Raw genomic sequence first — 19,326 nt, forward strand, 5'->3', positions numbered from 1 at the left:
TACGTTCCACCAGGAATGGGCCGCCCCTTCCCGTTGGAAGACAGCAAAAGTCAACTACCTCTCCTCCGTATAATGTAGGGCAGCAAAGATGTCTGCCATCTTTTCTAGCCATCTTTCGGTCTCATCCGGATCGGGCCCTCCAATAAACTTCGGTGAAAAAAATTTTTGAAACCTTTCGAGGGCCCTATCCTCGCTTTTCACATGATTACCAGGGTTTTCAGGGTTGAGATTAGGGTTTTGACCCTATTGCTCCACCACATGAGCCAACAAGTCGGTCATTCGTTGAATGGCTGCAGCCACTTGCACATTCTGATCGACCTTAGGTTCAGGATTTGGTTCAGACATGGTTCCCCTAGTACCCCCTTCAGTCGTGGGTTGCCTAACTCCGCGACCACGACCACGTCCACTACAGGTGCATTCCATGGAGTTTAGTCAATCTAGGGTAAAACGTAAATATAACATTAAAGATTACGGTAAACGTAAATAAGGAGCCAAAAGATATTCGCAATCAAAATATATATACATATCACCCAACAGTATCAAACAAGTCACACATTAACAGTCAGTCAAATACAAACAGAAAAATTCCATGAGATAACGGCGTCATCAAAAGTTATATATACAAGCTAGTCCAAACGTACAAAAATGGCTAGCTAAAAGTTCTTTCCCTGATCTACTGTTCCCATGGGATCAAAAGTAGTTCAAAAGAGTTCTAGCCTAGTTCCCTACAGATGCCACAGACTCTTCCCCTTGGCTAAAACTAGGGGTACTCCCTTCTCCAGGTGTATCGTCACTAGGAGCCTCCACTTGCTCGTTGGCGCCAATCACACCTTGGATTAGCGCCTCACACTCGTTAATAATGCCGTCGGAACGGTCTCTAACCTCTCGAACGACATTGGTCAGACGATGGTTGACCCCCTGCAGCTGCTCTCTAAAAGCATTAGTTCGTTCTTGCTTCCTAGCTATGTCCTCTCGGAGCTCCCCTATCCGGTCCGCATGCATCCTCGTGATGCCTCTCAGCCTAAGTATCTCCGTGTGATCCCTGGCGACGGCTCGTCTAAGCCTCCTCCGTTCGCGTAGCACCGCCACAACCACATGATCAACGTAAGACTGGTTCCGGCAACGGTTACAACGACGATCCCAACTAGCGGTATACCAAAGTCAGATCGGACCTCTCGGCCTTTCTTGATAATCGATAACGCGAGGGCGTCGCTGAGGCGGTTCACCCCCGCCCTCTCTACTTGATCCAGTCATGGCCTACAAGAATAGCAAATGGGTTCATATCTTAGACAATGTAAACATAATCACACTTAACGGTACCTTAACACTTCCCTCACAGATCCTAAGGAACAAAATTCAAACTTGCCTAAGTCATTCCTAACTTAGGCTCTGATATCACCTGTGACAGCCTCACATTCCCCTAAGGCGTACCAAAAGGGTTAGCGGACTGCCTGCCCAACTCTCGTCAGGACTACTAAGACAGTTATTTATAATCGAAGATGTTCCGGAAGATATTAGCGCGCTCAAACGAATCAAAATCACGAAACATAAAATGAAAAATCGGACCAGCACATGAATAGTGCCGGCCACGTCACAATTCGGCCGGAATCTGGCCGGATTATTGGCTGGATTGGAGGTAGTGACCAACTGCCCGAATTCAAAATTCCAAAATTCCAAGACAATGCGGCCAAAAATTCGACCAGGATCTGGCCGGATTTGCGGCCGAATTCCCCTGTGCCATTCCCGCCAAAAATTTTCTTTTGTCGTTCAAAATCCGATCCTGTCCGAAACCCAACCGATTACCAACAAATCATATAAACCTTGAAATTTAACCTTTACAAACCAAAATAACACATGAGCATTACCAAACACGTTTATACACGTATAGTTGCAAATTTACAACCCAAAAGGAAATGTTGAATCAAAATACACTTAAGGTTTTCCAACCATCAAGGAGCTATACAAAAGAATAGTAATCTAGCTCAACTCTGCTTCAAAACCACAGTCTCCCAAAAGTTATTCATATCCCTGTAAGGAAAACAAAGGCAATAGAGTAAGCTTTCGCCCAATGAGGTACCATCACCCACGTAACGAAGTTCATATAAGCACCAAGCTACTCAATCCAAATACATTCAATAAGTGAGTCAACTAACACCACATTTCAATAAAGATTTTTAAAAGGATACGAATGGCTCTCAAGAGCTCTTTTCCTCGCTTGCCGTACTTGATCTCACCCTGTTGACCCTCCGTCAATGCCTAAGGAGTAACCAATACTGTAGACTCCACTTTCTTCAATTTCCTTCCACCTCACATACCCCTACCAGGCCCGAACTCCAACTAGTTCAAAATGGTAATACTCGAGTATACCGGAATCAAGAGTCTCATACCCAATGATTCCATAGAAACAGTCCCCATGGCTTATCAATCTCCTCGACCATGCCTTTGCTGGCTCGAGTCAATCGACCGCCAATAGGGTTGAGCTCAGAGTCAACAGTAAAAGTCGTTGGATACATGTCCAAACGACACCGGTTCAAGTATATTCAAGAGACATTCAATTGATACAGTAAACAGTCACATAAGCCATAGAGTGCGAGAGTGATAAAGTACACCCTCGTTTCAACCAATCTCAGCAGTATACACAAGCATTCAAATCATAGATTTCAAGTATAACAAAGCCATGAAGTAACAATCATGTGAGTAGTACACTCACCAATCAAACAAAGAGAGTTTTCACAAATTTCCACCCAACGATCGCCTTGAGTCACCGGCACACCCTAAAACATTCAAGAAAACACAATGAGACTCGAATACGAGTCATAACCCCAAACCACATATCACTAATGTAAAGCCAAAATAACTTGAAAGTAATATAAGGAACACTTGGTGCTAAAGGTTTAGATAACCCCAAAGTCATTAACTAACACTCTAGGCAGCCCAATTCCAAGAAATCATAGGGACCTAAGATTTGGACAGCATTTCCACTTAAAATTTCAGATTTCCATCCTACAATTCATCCTTCATTTTCAACCAACACAACCACAACTACAAGTACGAGTCCTCTGCCATTCAATACCCCTTATTAGGGTTACAATACCCTTTAAACAAAGCCAATTCAAGAGTTCCATAATAACCCTAGAAAAGGCCAAATTCAAAACCCTAAATCTGAAATTTTTCGCACAAACCAGAAATTTTCCGCAAATAACTACAATTAACACACCAAAGCACCACTTTAGACCATACCAAGCCATCATCCATGGCCAACCATCACTTATCATATAAAATCAGAAAAATCATGAATAAAATCATAAATTCATCAAACTCTATTAAAAATCACCAAATCTTCCACAAAATAACATCTTTAGCTACCACAAGTCATTAGTAAACCATTATTAAGAACAAAGGAAGAATTTCTTGGCCACTCACCTTGTAAACTCAAGAAAAGAAGCAACTTAGCACCTCCTCTTTCCAAACCACTCCACCAACTACCTTAATCCTACCTTACAAATGATTTTTATGGAGAAAGTTGGAGTTTTATCGGTTAGATTATAAGATTGAGCAAGATTGGGATGAAGAAAGTTGAAGGTTTTTCCTCTCTTTTCTCTCTATGGAGCTCGGCCAAATGGATGAAGAAAGTGATGAATTTTGGGTTAATTTTTGGTATTTAGTAAAGTTGGGTAAGATGGTCAAAGTACAAGATCAAATCTCAAAGTGACACTTGTCACCTTTTTGGTTCAAAGCTATCCTTTTGTCTCTCCAATGTTAATCCATCTAGGTGACCTCTAATTACCTCTTAACACCTAGTAAATTAATCCCTGTGTACAAAACTTAACCTAATTGGCCGAATTTTATTGCACTTACCGCACTAGCGGGTCTCACGCCCAGTATACACTTCTAATTTCTCATGAACTAACTTATACTAGAAAAATGATTTAAAAACTATATTTACTCATAAAAATTATCTAAAAAATTTTCCTAATAAGGAAAATATAGAAAATGCGTGAAAATAAATAAAATAAAGCCTAGAAAATAAGAAAATTTTCGAGTTCTCACACTCAGAAACAGGTAAAGGCACAAAATCTAAAGGTGTTACTGGCTTAAAACCATAAACAACCTTGAATGGTGAATATTGGGTAGTAGAATGCATAGTTCGATTACATGCAAATTCGATATGGGGTAAACATTCTTCCCATGCCCTAAAATTTTTATGACATTTGGACTAAAAGCAAGCATGAAATGTGTAGATTTGCTCAAGTATTACTTGCTTGGTGTTTATTTTTTTTAGAAGCACTACAAGTTATTATCACGCCCCATTTTTTGAAATAAAAAGATATTTGCAAAGAAAATATGTCTTTTATTTTACAAAATAAGTGAAAAGGGCCTAAAATCGAACTTTAAATAACGCAACAGTTTGGGTCCAAATTTAGTCTAAAGTCTAAAAAGGGTTTCTTAAGAAAATGAGAATCGCAACTTGATATTGAGTTTTAGGTATACCTAGTCACCTAAAAATATTTTGATCAAAAATAAAATAAAATAAAACCCTTTTTTATTACTCCAGGTATTCGAAAATAAGAAAAAATGAGTTTGGGAGTCACGGTTGAAGAAATAGAAGGCAAAGGTTTGATTAACTCAAATCTAAGACATCCTTTCAATCTAACCAAGGTTTGTTGCAAGATTTAACAAAAATTTTTCTAATATAACCTACAAAACTTATCATATTTGGATGCTTCTGTATGGTTGTAAACTTAGACCTAAGGGGTATCGAGAGGAATGAAATATCTTTTCGAAATTTAATTGGTGTAAATTACATTAATTGTGAAGTCCAGAAATAATTCCTTGAAAAGGTCACAAATATGCAAAAAATGATACTCACAAAAAAGAAAATTATGATATACAGATAAACATACATAACCTAAAAGAAGGAAAGAAATATAATGAGTGCGGAGGACTAAAATTCGTGACACAATTTTTCTTCTTATAGAAGGGTAATAGCGTGCTAAGATTAAAAAAAAAAAAAAAAAGCCATACTCATCCATTTCCTTATTCGAAGAGTGACTCTTCTAATCTAAATAAGCAAATGGACTAACCTATTTTTCTAATTATCTAAATGAAATACAGGTCTAAATGGTATAATTTGTGTACATAGGAATAAAAGAATAACAGGGTATACGGTATACCATGCAAATGGAAATAACCTAATAGTTGAAAAAATGGATGAAATGCAATAAAATCACACAAAGTATGAATCTAGCGCAAAGATAGTCTAAAGGGTTTAGCATTGGACTAGACTATTTCTACAAGTCCTCACTAGCGTTAGGCTAGTGAGAAATCGAGAGAAAAGCCACAACTAGCGTTGGGCTAGTATGATGATGTCATGCACTCATTATAAATAAATAAAGCATATAAAGCATAATTAAAGTAAATAAACATATAAAGCACATAAAACACATAATAAATAGGCATATTATCTAGATACAAAACTCTAGAGAAAACAAATAAAATACATAAGTACATAAACACATGAGCACACAAGACCTAACTATTGCATTGAGGGCCCTAACTACAATCTAAAAGGGGAAATATAAGATAATAAATCTATCTAACCTATCTATTACATTCATCTAGCTAATTACATTTTTTGCAAAATAAAACCTATATATTGTATCGCCTATCTAATTACATTTCTTGCACAAGAAAATATTACCTATCTATTACCATTTGGGCATTTAAATGCCTCCAAATGATCATAAAATCTAAATTAAATAAAAAAGCATAAAATGAAAAAAAAATGTTAAAATAAAAAAATAAAAGGAAAAAATACATAAAACATACAAAGATGTAGGAGCACATAAGAGGAATTTAAAGGATAATAGTGGTATCTCCCTTTTGAAACAACAACTAAGTGAGGGGAAAAGAGAGTTGTCTACTTTTTCAAAATTAACAAACAAATTAATGCATCAATTTAATTGACAACACTTTAAAAGAGAATGTAGACATATACTAAATTCCCCTTATTATTAGAAAAAATATAAAATAAACACAAAATATCTAAACTTTACACATTAAATGCACATTAATGAAGCATAATTAGCAATTAAAAAAGATAACCAATTGTAATTAAGAAATAATAAAAATTAGGGACTAAATTATAAAAATTAGAAAGTTTATGGGTCAATTTATAATTCTTAAAATATTAGGGACAAATTTAAGTAAAAATAAAGTTTAGAGACCAAAATGTAATTAAATTAAGGACCTAAGTGAAAGAAATTCAAAATTTTAGGGCCACAATAAAATTATTCAATAGATTTGGGACCAAATTGCAAAATTTATTTCTGATTTGCTAATATTACATAACAAAAAAGAAAGAAAAAAAAATGACATGTGCCTTTTCTTCTTCTAGTTTAGTTTGGGTCGAACCACTTCGACCCAAGAAAATTAAGCAAGATCGTCTTATTGAGAAAAACATCTAGGCTAACTTATTCTAGCATGCTCAAGCTTAACAAAGGTATTGTGCTTTAATCTCAAAATCCAACCACAAACCCAAGCCATAGCCCATTTACCAAAACTATTTTCATTATTTCCTAAAATTGTCTAATTAAAAAATCTAAATCCCACAAATTTTATCCAAAGGCCCGGTCATGCTCTATAGACCAGAAATAATTCACTCGAAACATGCACAAGACAAAAGAAAATAAAGACTTGAAAAAGGAAGAAATTCATTCATTTTTCACAAATTCTGGGCCTTAGTATAATTATACCAAAATTAAGGGGCAAGATGCAAACATTCATTATCATCAATGCAAAGTCAGCAAACTGGTGAAGAGTTTTGAAGGTTCAGCAAACCCAGGAAACTTGCAAATACAACATCCAAAATGATTACAAAAGTGTCGGGTCCAATTACGCACAAGATTATACGACCCAAGCATCAACGCAGGATCCAAACATCCAAATACAAGATTTAACACAAGATTATGTAATATGAATCTAAACTAATGGACCGCAAAAAGAAGAGAAAAACAGAAAATAAAAATAAAACATGTGCGACAAAGGCATTGGAGTTGCTATTTAATAGATCTAAATGCGGATCCAAGCTTATATGGAAAGAGAAGAATGAATAAAGTTACCTCTGATGCTTTATGGAGTCGGATAAACGTGAGATGCCTCAACAAAAACGCACCCAAATGCTGGAAATGAAGTAAACAGGTTCTTGTGGCAGAGATTCAAGAGGTGACGAAGCAGTGAATTTGAGCCTTGATTCGAAGGATCTAGAGACATTTTTTATAAAAATTTTCACAAAAGTTGTTCCCTGATGATCGTAGATGGTGGAAAAACAAATATCTCACTTAAAGGGCTCTAATTGAAGTCGAATTTTGGTCAGAACCAGGCCTGATTCATCAGCCCTGTGCACAGCTTTTTTTCCAGAAAATTTTTCTTTTCTGCCCATTTCTGGCTTTTGTTACTTTTTCGCTTTCCTAACTCTCTCCCCTCCCTAAAACCAGTGCCGCTAGCTATTTTAAATGGGACAGAAAACTAAAACCTAAGAAGAATGGCTGAGATTCAAAGGAAAGGGGTTTATGTGGCTATTTTTGGGTCCATTTGATTATTTTGACAGCTGCTGCTTCATGGATTTTGCATGATGAGGTGTATTAGTAGTTAATCTTAGGAAGAAAGAAATGGGAAGCAAAAACAAATTTTAATTGCCTCAAAACCAGCTGTTATTCTTGTACTATTGCTCTGGTGCAAAGGAAGAAAAAGAATATTGCGCTTGCACACATAAAGCTGCGTTTTTTTTTTTTTTTTTTGGGAGGAGAAGAGAAATGGGCCAATGGGCCTTGTCCTGTTTCGCCTTGGACTTTTGTTGGATTTTGGGGGGGATTTTCGGTTAGGTTTTGGGTGGAATTTTTTATTGGGCTTTTGGTTAGAATTTGATTGGGTTTGAAACAAAAGAAAATCTCTAATTTTTTCATTTTCATTTCTCCTTTTTTCTACAAATAATACAAAAATAAAAATGATTATTTAAACAATAAAAATAAATATGACTTTTTTTGGAAAAAAATTTTGAAAAAATTTTAGTGTCTATAGCTATTAAATGTATTAGTACATAATTTCTAATTTCAAGGATATAGAATTTAGTGTGGTTATGTATATCAAGTATTTTGATTATTGTATGCCTTGATGCTTATTCAATAATTAGAATTTGAGAATGTTTAATTATATAAGTTTGATTTTTGTTTGGTGCATGTGGCTTGTATGTTGACATTCTTGATTGCTTGGTACGTTGTGGCATGCTCATACTATTACATCAAAAGTATATTTTCATCTATCTCTTTACTCACCAACATTCTTTCTATTTAGGTTTTTAAGAAATATGAGAGCCCATACACAAGAAATGATGTTTTTCTCAATACCATAAACATAAGAAAAATAAAAATAAATTTACATATTTTTAGGAGTCTCTACTTCTGCAAATTGTTGATCTCTTAATAAGTTTAGAGAATTACAATCATGTGAACATTTAATAAGATGCACTTTAGCATTTCAAAGTAAAGCTTCTTGCTTTCACTCAAGATAGATCGTTAGTAACCTAACAAACTAAATAAGTATGCACTTTTAAAGGTCATCTGTTCCATAAATTATGCCTTTGTGACAATAGATGAACAAATTTATATAAATCTTTGCACAAGCATGCTCTCTCATCCATTCCATTGAACACTTTTCTACTAAAATTTATCATGGTATAGGCTAATTCTTAAGTATTCATAATAAATGTCTAGTTTAATCCACTATGATACCTAGCACTGTTCCAAGGTTTGGCGTCAAATTTTTTAAAATTTGACTTTTAATTTGCAGATTTTGTGATAAATTTGTGTATCTAAACACCAAGTAATTAAGATTCAAAAACATTAGTTAATAAGAAAATAGATTATGTATACTTGTTTTAAGATAAATATAACATTTATTAATTTTTTGAATAACAAGTATGTAATTAAAATTCTAGATGAATTTTAAAGATGGAAAAGGAATTTATTTTAAGGATGCTAAAATACATCATTTTTAAAGGTGACATTCAAAAGTTTCTATGACATACGGTTGCTCCATATTTTTAAAGGTATGAAGATTACAAAAACACTTGTTAATCAATGTAAATTGACTTTGAAACTAATAAGGTATTGACTTTTATACCTATACGGAGTATCAATATATCCTACCTATTCTACGCGATAAGATATATTCGTTTCAGGGTAAGTCTACTCATTTTATTATAATATATTCGCAATCTGCTAATACATTAAGAATGTGTTTCCCTATATCCATAGATTTAAAGCAATAAAAATAGTATTATTACGAGAAGGGATTAGAATCAGTAATTAGAGACCTGAATCTGGTAATTTTGTGTTGTATCTTTGAATCGCAGATCTCTTATTGAGAGAAATATTAATACTTCCAAAAGACTAGTGCATAGTATGTCTATGTATTTATACGTGCAACTATTGTCAAACCTTTATAAAATTACTAGATAAAGGTGCTCGTTGGAAACAAGTGCATGGGACATGATTCAATAAAAAAAAAAGAAAAAATTGTTATAAAACTAATAAAATGAGATACTATAATAGGAATTGAAATATTAGGGAAATGAGTAGAGGAATGGAGAATGATTTTCTTATATTCCAACTAATACAAAAGTCATCCCAAAGGTGTCAATGTACCTCTATATATAGGTACTACAAGATTAAAAGTATATCAATTCTCTTAAACACTCATTACTACAAGAACATGAATAGTCTATGAAACGGTTATTCCAATACATGAATGGATTTATGGATTGAAACTATTCATTCATTGTAACCACTTTACATAATATAGCAATGAATTATGAATTAATCCCTTTGGGATCAATGAATTATGAATTAGTCCTTTTGAGAATATAAATGGACATCCACACTTTTAATTGTTTCATAAAAGTCCCCCTTGGATGTCCGTTATACAAAAAATATGCCTCGTTAAAACCTTACTAGGGAAAAATCCATCGGGACAAAGACCCTAGTGAAGAAAAAAGAGTACACTATTCCTGTGTATTAATTTCTCCCCCTGATGCAAATATCATTTGAGATCTTTTAACCGTCGCATTCCAATATTCTTCATCAATTTCTCAAATGTTGCAGTTGGCAATGTTTTAGTAAACAAATCTACCAAATTATTATTTGATTGGATTTGTTACACATCAATTTCACCATTCTTTTGCAAATCATGAGTAAAAAAGAATTTCGGTGAAATACGTTTCGTCCTATCTCCTTTAATATATCCTCCTTTCAATTGAGATATACAAACTGCATTATCTTCATATAATATAGTTGAAAGATTTTCTTTTTCAGAGAATAACCCGCAACTCTTCCGGATGTAGTGGGTCATTGATTTTAACCAAACACAATCTCGACTGGCCTCATAAATTGCTATTATTTCAGCATGATTCGATGAAATGACGGCTAATGATTGCTTTGTAGATCGCCAAGAAATGACTGTACAGTCATATGTAAATAGATAACTAGTCTAAAATCTTGTTTTATGTGGGTCAGATAAATATCCAGCATCAGCATAACTGTAAGGATCGAAGACAACCAAGTAAAAGAGATAAACAATGCAAAGATCATAAACATAACAGTAAGTAAATAAAAGGAAGGAATTGCAAACCAATTAACTACCCAACTCCTCTTGAGCTTGTAGATTAATTCAGACAAGCTACTTCAAGTTGATGAATAACAATCACTCTTGTGTACAAAGGAAGGTTCACCTCCTCCTTGCCCCGAACTCCACTCGGTCAAGCCAGGACGTTTTACTATCCCTCAGGACAACCCTCACAGAGCTACACTCATGAAGTATTCACTCACAAATGAAAAGCTTACAATGAATCTCACACTACTAAGACTACAAATCTTCTTTGAAGAGTATTTTCTCATTAAAATCACTCTAGATCTTTTGTATCTTCAGTGTGTCAAAGTTGTTTGAAGTATCTGACCAACCACTATTTATATAGGATCAAGAAAGTGCCTCATTAATGCTTCCAACGGATAGAAAGTAGCGGAAGAGTCAACTAGCCGTTGGAGTATCGGACGTCCGATGCTTGCGTCCGATACTGTCGGACGTCCGATGCTTGCGTCCGACAGCAGGCGGTGAGTCTGAAAAATCTTCTTCAATTCTATCGGACGTCCGGTGCATGCTCTTTGTGCGTCCGACAGCAAACAAAGAGATTTGAGAATTCATCTCTTTTCTATCGGACGTCCGGTGGAGACATATTCAGCGTCCGACGGTTTCGTCGACTTTGAAGGATCCTATCGGACGTCCAAAGCATGCGTCCGAAGTTGTACAATGATTATCGGACGTCCGGTACTGTCTTCTTGATCGTCCGACAGGTTCAGCATACTCTGTCTTTTTCAAATGTGCTTAATCTTTGAACCTGATTTGTTTCATTTCTGAAAAAGCCTTTGAGGAGATATTAGCAACATCCATTTGTTTTCTAATCATCAAAAGTTAGGGACCAAGGTCAACATTCTCCCCCTTTTTGATGATGACAAAACAATGGATGAAAGAAAGAAAAAAAATTGAGCATATAAGCATAAGCTCCCCCTCACACAATGCATCTAAACTTATAATTTCAGAATAACTCCCCCTTACACATAGCATCCATTTCTCCCCCTTTTTGTCATCATAAGATGAAAGTAAAAATCAGCTACCAAAAACAGCAACAATAATAGGGAATCCAATAATCCAAATAAAAACAGAGAAATGACAGCAATCACAGCAAATCATCATCAGATCAGCATTATTCTTTTTTCACTCTTTTTGACATCATACAAATTCAGTAAAAGATCAATAAAAACTTAGTTCAAAACATCAGAAACATCAAAAGAGAAAAGCATTATGAACAAGAATCTCATCAATTTTACCAAAATCTTCTACTTGTTAGAGTTAGTATCATGTCTAACTATCCACATGTATTTCATGCCTTTTTTCATATTCCTTCTCACATAGCAATCACTTTTCATGTGACCTTTTTGACAACAGAAATTACACATAACTAAAGAGTTATTTATATGAACAGATTTAATAAATCTTACTTGTCTTCTCTTATAAATAGCAAATTCGTTGGAATTAGAATTCAACCTATTCTTTTGAAAACAGACTTGTTTCTTGTGTTTAAGCAACTCATTTAGACCATCCATTCTTCTTTTCAAATCACCTTGTTCCTTTTTGAATAATTCACAAAGTTTTATTTTTCTATCAAACTCAAAGTGTAAAGCAGTCTGACTCTTTTTGAAGTAATCATTTTCAGCTTTCAACTTGTTATTTTGTTGAAAAAGATTTGCATTATCTTGAAGCAAAAAACTAATTTTCTGTTTTAACTCCTTGTTTCTAGTATAGGATTCTTTCAAACTATCATGCAATTTTATAATGAAAGATTCAAGATCATCATCAGTTTCATCATCACTTTCAAATTGAGAGTTACAAGATGTTATCTCATCATCTCCAATGGCCATAAAAGTCAATTGAGCAGATTCTTCATCCTCTTCAATTTCACCATCGGAGTTGCACTCATTCCATGTGAATTGAAATTTGTTGAATCTTGGTTTTCTTCCTTCTTTCTTCTTTATCACTGGACACTCACTTGCATAGTGTCCAGGTTGGCCGCATTCAAAGCATTTATCAGCTTGCTTTTTATTGAACTTTATCTTCCCTTTGTTTCTCAAATTGTTGGACTGATTCGGGAAGGAGTTGCTAGGTCCACTTTTTCTGAATTTTCTCTTGTTGAGTATTCTTTTGAAGCCTCGTGTGATGAGTGCAATATCACTATCATCACCTTCCATGTCATCTTCACTCACGGAGGCTGGATCATCTTCATCTTGTGAAGCCTTCAGAGCAATATTCTTTCTTACTTTCGCATCCTCCTCCTCTTGCACTTTGGATTTAAGTTTCAACTCATAAGAGGTTAGAGAATTAATAAGAGATTCAATAGGCATAGTATTCAAATTTTTAGCCTCCTCAATAGCAGTCACTTTATTTTTCCAATCATTGGACAAGGCATTCAAGATTTTTCTATTTTTTTCACCTACAGAATATTCTTTTTCCAGCACCTCTAAGTCCTTAATGAGGTCATTGAATCTACAGTACATCTCATCAATGTTTTCATGAGGTTCCATCTTGAACGATTCATACTTGGTAACCAGAATGGATTTCTTTTGTTCTCTAATATTCTCACTACTTTCATGAATTTCTCTCAGTTTATCCCAAATTTCCTTGGCTGACTTGCAGCCTTTGATTCTAATAGATTCATTTGAGTCTAAAGCACAATATAACACATTCATGGCTTTAGCATTTAAGGTGAGATGAGTTCTGTCTATAGCAGTCAGTTCACTTCTTGTTTTTGGTCTAGATCTATGAGTATTTTCATCTATAAGAGAGGCATCATATGGACCTTCACTAATAATAAACCACAATTCAATATCAATAGATTGCAAAAAAATAATCATTCTTTCTTTCCAACTCACATAATTTGACCCATTAAACATAGGTGGTCTAATCACAGAATGTCCTTCAAAAAACATAGCATTATTGGTTGTCATTTTTACTCCCAAGCCGATTGAGCTTAATCTCTAGGAGACCAAGCTCTGATACCAATTGTAAGGATCGAAGACAACCAAGTAAAAGAGATAAACAATGCAAAGATCATAAACGTAACAGTAAGTAAATAAAAAGGAAGGAATTGCAAACCAATTAACTACCCAACTCCTCTTGAGCTTGTAGATTAATTCAGACAAGTTACTTCAAGTTGATGAATAACAATCACTCTTGTGTACAAAGGAAGGTTCACCTCCTCCTTGCCCCGAACTCCACTCGGTCAAGCCAGGACGTTTTACTATCCCTCAGGACAACCCTCACAGAGCTACACTCACGAAGTATTCACTCATAAATGAAAAGCTTACAATGAACCTCACACCACTAAAACTACAAATCTTCTTTGAAGAGTATTTTCTTACTAAAATCACTTTAGATCTTTTGTATCTTCAGTGTGTCAAAGTTGTTTGAAGTATCTGACCAACCACTATTTATATAGGATCAAGAAAGTGCCTCATTAATGCTTCCAACGGATAGAAAGTAGCGGAAGAGTCAACTAGCCGTTGGAGTATCGGACGTCCGATGCTTGCGTCCGATACTGTCGGACGTCCGATGCTTGCGTCCGACAGCAGGCGGTGAGTCTGAAAAATCTTCTTCAATTCTATCGGACGTCCGGTGCATGCTCTTTATGCGTCCGACAGCAAACAAAGAGATTTGAGAATTCATCTCGTTTCTATCGGACGTCCGGTGGAGACATATTCAGCGTCCGACGGTTTCGTCGACTTTGAAGGATCCTATCGGACGTCCGAAGCATGCTTCCGAAGTTGTACAATGATTATCGGACGTCCGGTACTGTCTTCTTGATCGTTCGACAGGTTCAGCATACTCTGTCTTTTTCAAATGTGCTTAATCTTTGAACCTGATTTGTTTCATTTCTGAAAAAGCCTTTGAGGAGATATTAGCAACATCCATTTTTTTTGTAATCATCAAAAGTTAGGGACCAAGGTCAACATGGTAAAGTTAGTTGGATTGCTAGATCATGTTGTACTAACTCTCAAGAACCCTATAAAGAAAAAATACCAAATGAAATTTCTCATACTTAGGTACATCATGAAGATTTGATCCAAAAAGTGCTAAATGGTTGTAAGTACATTTGAAAGTTTTGACATTCAATATGGTCTCGATTTGAAAAATAAAGGGGGAGTTTGCTTTTTGATTGATGCCAAAAGGGGGAGTAGGATTTATTGAAATTTCTTTGTATGTTGACATTTTCTAAGGGGGAGTTTTATTTGAACTTGTTTGATCAAAGAAATCTTCATTTTGTTTGTCATCATCAAAAAGGGGGAGATTGTTGACCTTGATTGATCAGTCCTTGGTTTTGATGATTAACAAACCAAAATGTAGATTTGGACTAATGTTTTTAGGTGAGAAATTTATTAGAACAGGTCATTGATCCAAAAAAGAATCGAAAAGATTTGAATCAAAGAGAAGTTAAGAAATATGAAGGTTCGGACGTAGAGGATCGGACGCTCGATAGAGGATCGGACGTCCGACAGACGACGATACTCTTCGGACGCTTGGATCGGACGCTCATTCATTGCTTCGGCCGTCCGACACAAAAAGAATGAAAGTTGAACATTCTGACTTCTATCGGACGCAGGGTTCGGACGCAGAACAAATGGTTCGGACGTCCGATAGGTGGTTCGGACGCATGGTTCGGACGCAAAGAAAATGGTTCGGACGTCCGACAGGCCAACGGCTAGTTTCGACAGCATTTAATTTTTGACCGTTGGAGAGCCTTTTGGAGCCATTTCTCACCTTCTATAAATACCCCAAAACACAAGAAGACACAGACTTTTGCCAACACTAAATACAAGCTTACAAGTGAGATCTTTGAGTAGAAATATTCTTTGTTGGTTGTATAAGGGGTTGGAAAAGTTGGGTTGTGAGGTTGCTCAAGTGAAGGTTACTCTCTAGGAGGAGTAAAACCTTGGTGAAGGTGAACCTATCACTTGGAGTGGTAAAACCTTGATAAAGATTGCCTCACTTGTATAAAGTAGTTCTTAATTGAGTGGGTAAGCTTTCAAATTGTAGCTAGTTGAGGGTTTACTTGGAGAGTAGTAAAATTTCTTTGCTCAACCAAAGTATGTTTGGGGTGAGGAAGGAGTGAGCCTTCACTTGTACAAGTTGGTTAGCACTACCATCAATTGAAGAAACTATTTGGTGGATTCAACTCCAAGTTTGGAAGAAGCTTGGGAGTTTGATTGGTTTGAATTTCTTTTACTTTATTGTTACTCTATTTTTGTGCTTTAAAATTGCTTATATTCTTTGTCATCGTATTTACTTGACTACTTGTCTGGTTGAGTATTTTGGTTGTATTTGGTTGCATCGGGGCTAACAATAACCAAACAATTCAGGCTTAGATTTATTTGAATAAAATAAGCCACGATCAATTGTTCCTTGGAGATAACGAAAATTATGTTTAATACCATTCCAATGTCGTCTTATAGGGGAGGAACTAAATCTTGCTAATAAATTCACTGCAAATGATATATCAAGTCTTGTACAATTAGCAAGATACATTAGGGCACTAATTGCACTGAGATAAGGTACTTACGACCAAGTATCTCTTCATCTTCCTCTCGTGGTCTAAAAGAATTCTTATTAGGATCTAGTGATCTCATGACCATTAGAGTACTTAATGTTTGTGTTTTATCCATATAAAATCGTTTTAATACCTTCCTAGTATAAGCAGTTTGGTGGACAAAAATTCCACCTTTCAAATGCTCAATTTGTAAACCAAGGCAGAATTTTGTTTTTCCAAAATCTTTGATCTTAAATTCCTTCTTCAACTATTCAACACTATTTTGAATCTCTTCTGGAGTTCCTGTGAGATCCCGAAAAATTATCTTATATTTTATTTTATTTCTTTGAATGCATTTTTTATTTTAAATTATTGCCTTAATTTTCTCGATATTTTTATAACTGAGTCAAGTTTTAAAAATCATTTTTCTTAGTATAAGTTAGTTCTTGTTAAGTTTGAATTGCATTATGGACGTGGGACCTGTTAATGCGGTAAATGCGATAAATTTTTCAAGGTTAAAAGGAGTTTTGTACAAAGAAATATTATTTTATAAGATGTTAAAAGATAATTAGAGATTTGTTAGATATTTTAGTGATTAGAAGACAATAGGAAGAGGATTAATCTTGGAAGGACAATTGTCACAACATCCATGGAACTTTGACCTTGAATTGGACTACTCTTAGCTTTTAAGTAAAAGAAAAATTGACCAAAAATTTCATTTCCTTTCTTTCTTCTTCCCCTTGGCCGTGCACTTCATCTCCCAATTATCCAAGAAAGTTCCAATTTTTCTTTTCCTCTTGGCTGGCCATCACCTCTCCATTTTAGCCAAAAATTTCAGCTAGAATCTTCTCCATTTTCGCTCCAAACACTTGCTCCAAACTTGCTCGTCTTCTTGGATCATCACTCAAGCTTAGAAGAAGACTTGGAGGAGGAATATACTTGGTGGTTTAGAGCTTGTTTTCTTGTAATTGCTCACTATTCTTGGAAGAAGGTGGTCTCGTAGGCGCCGAGGAGCTAGTCTGACCTCTTGCTTTTGTCCTTGTTTTGCCTTGACTTTTGGTGAGTGTTCTAAGTGCATGAAAATATTTACGTGAAATGTCTCCTTGCTTGAATGACATGCTTGTTTGGTTAAAGTAATTGCTCTTGAATTGATGACCTTTGGGACGAGGATGTACTTTATCATACTCGATCCTTTGTAGTTAACTTCTTGATATTGATAAGAAATGAATTGCTTTGCTTGCACTTGACTTGTTGGTCACTCGGGTGGTTATCCCACCGACTTTCTTGTGTGCTTGGGGCGCGTGTTACATGCTCACTGTTGCTAGAAATTGCTAGGTACTTAATTTATCGTCGCATAGGCAAGTGTGTACTTTATTGCACTTGACCTATTGCACTTGACCTAACTCGACTAAACTTTCGATATTTTGTTAAAATATGTACTAGCCGTTTTGTTATAACTGAAATGTGGCCAGAATCCGGCCACTTTCTGGCTGGATTTTCGACTGGATTATCGGCCAGATTTGCTACCAAAATATCTAATTTCAGCAGTTTCCTCCAGTTTTATTGTTTGATCAGGTTTTCGCACCCACCCGATTTTTAACTGTTTGGATTTGGAATACTCGAAATGCTTGAAACATAATATGCTGAGTTTATTTGTGACTTAAACCAGTTTAGGCGAGTGTGCTCTTATGTACACTCAATTGACCTAACTTGACTAAACACTTGATATCTCATTCATGCATGAACAAGTAACTTGATGATGCGAATGAGCAAGCAGACTATGGTGTTCACGTAGACCCTATAAAGGTCCTCAAGGACTCGTGACACGTGCACGAGCTAAGAGGTTCAAAAAGTCGCTTCAAACCTTAGTGCATGTCGTACAAGTTCAAGAGAAACTGTGCATTGAAGGAATTGACATAGAGGATCCTTGCAAGACGACTACCAAGATATTGCTCACAATTGACGATACAAGTGATCAAGTTTCAATGGCCGATTGGGCCAAGTTTATTTAGCTCATGTTGAGCTTTAAGGGCCGGCCATGTGGGCCTTAGTTCTATTAATGCTTTAGTTAGTTAGCTAGTTAGTAGCTCCTTGGATTTAATTTCGACCAAAAGAAGCCGAATTTCCTTTATTTGTTTCCAAACTTTATTAGGTTTTGGGAAGGCTATAAATAGCCTAAGTTAATGTATTCATTCGGTTTTTTGACATTAATAATACAAAACTCCAGAAATTCATCTTCTTTGAAGCAATTTTCCTTTAACTTGTGAAAGCTAAGTTGAACACCCTAGAGTTGACCTAGGTTGTTTCTTGACTTATCAATCAAGCACACACACTTGATTGTAGCGTCTTCTACCATCGAATCCAGTCTTGAGTGGCCCGGGTTTAGAGGTCGATTCCATCAACGTCGCAACGTGTCCTCTAAGGTCTAGGGTTTGCTTCCGCGCGTCGTCTCCTTGGTTCCTATGGATCAAGGATCACATCAGTTGGTAATCAGAGCTAGTTAGAGGTATCACGTATATCCCTTTTCTTACTTTTGAGTCTGTTTTGGTCGTCCAAAAGTCGTTGCTAAGTGTTGGGTTTTGTCGTGGTCATTGGAACTTCTTGTGACAAGACCGCAAATCTGTTTTGTGTTATAGTATTGCTGTCCAAATTTTTCCAGCTTTAATTCTTCGTGGATTGTGTATACATTGTTGTGATTGGTGTTGGCTATTTGCGTTTGTCCAGCAAGAAAAACAAAAAAAAAATATTACAACCCATAGGGTTTTCGTTCTCTTCGTTTCGCGTCTACATAAGGTTTTGTTCTTGAGTTGCAATCTGTCCAGATTTTTTGTTCGTTACTTGTTACTGATTTTTGTCCAGTTTATAGTATAATTCTTGTTGGGTTTGTGTCGTCTTGGGTTGTGCCAACAGCCTAGCAAAAGTCAAAAAAAAAAAAAGAGGATCACGTACCTAAATTTCGTGTTCAAGTTGCTAGAATTTCTGTTGAGCAGTGCCGCATTCTATTTTGCCTTGTTTCTTGGATTTTGAGTGCTGTTCTTGTGAACCTTGAAAATCACAACACAATTTGGGGAGTTCTTGAATTTCTTGAACAGATTCTTGAAGTTCTTGGATTACCTAAAGCCTACTTGAAAGTTCTT

General features: G+C 35.7%; 1 long non-coding RNA gene across 1 annotated transcript; it reads right to left on the minus strand.

The window, feature by feature from the left end:
• Positions 1-1,839: 1,839 nt before the first annotated feature.
• Positions 1,840-7,708, minus strand: LOC113717867 (uncharacterized). The gene is made up of 3 exons (XR_003454536.2): positions 7,122-7,708; positions 2,711-2,774; positions 1,840-2,028 (listed from the first exon to the last, which is right to left on the minus strand). It is a non-coding gene; the product is annotated as an uncharacterized lncRNA (long non-coding RNA).
• Positions 7,709-19,326: the final 11,618 nt, after the last annotated feature.

This window comes from Coffea arabica, chromosome 11e (assembly GCF_036785885.1).
Source record: "Coffea arabica cultivar ET-39 chromosome 11e, Coffea Arabica ET-39 HiFi, whole genome shotgun sequence".
In the NCBI taxonomy this organism is placed as follows: Eukaryota; Viridiplantae; Streptophyta; class Magnoliopsida; order Gentianales; family Rubiaceae; genus Coffea; species Coffea arabica.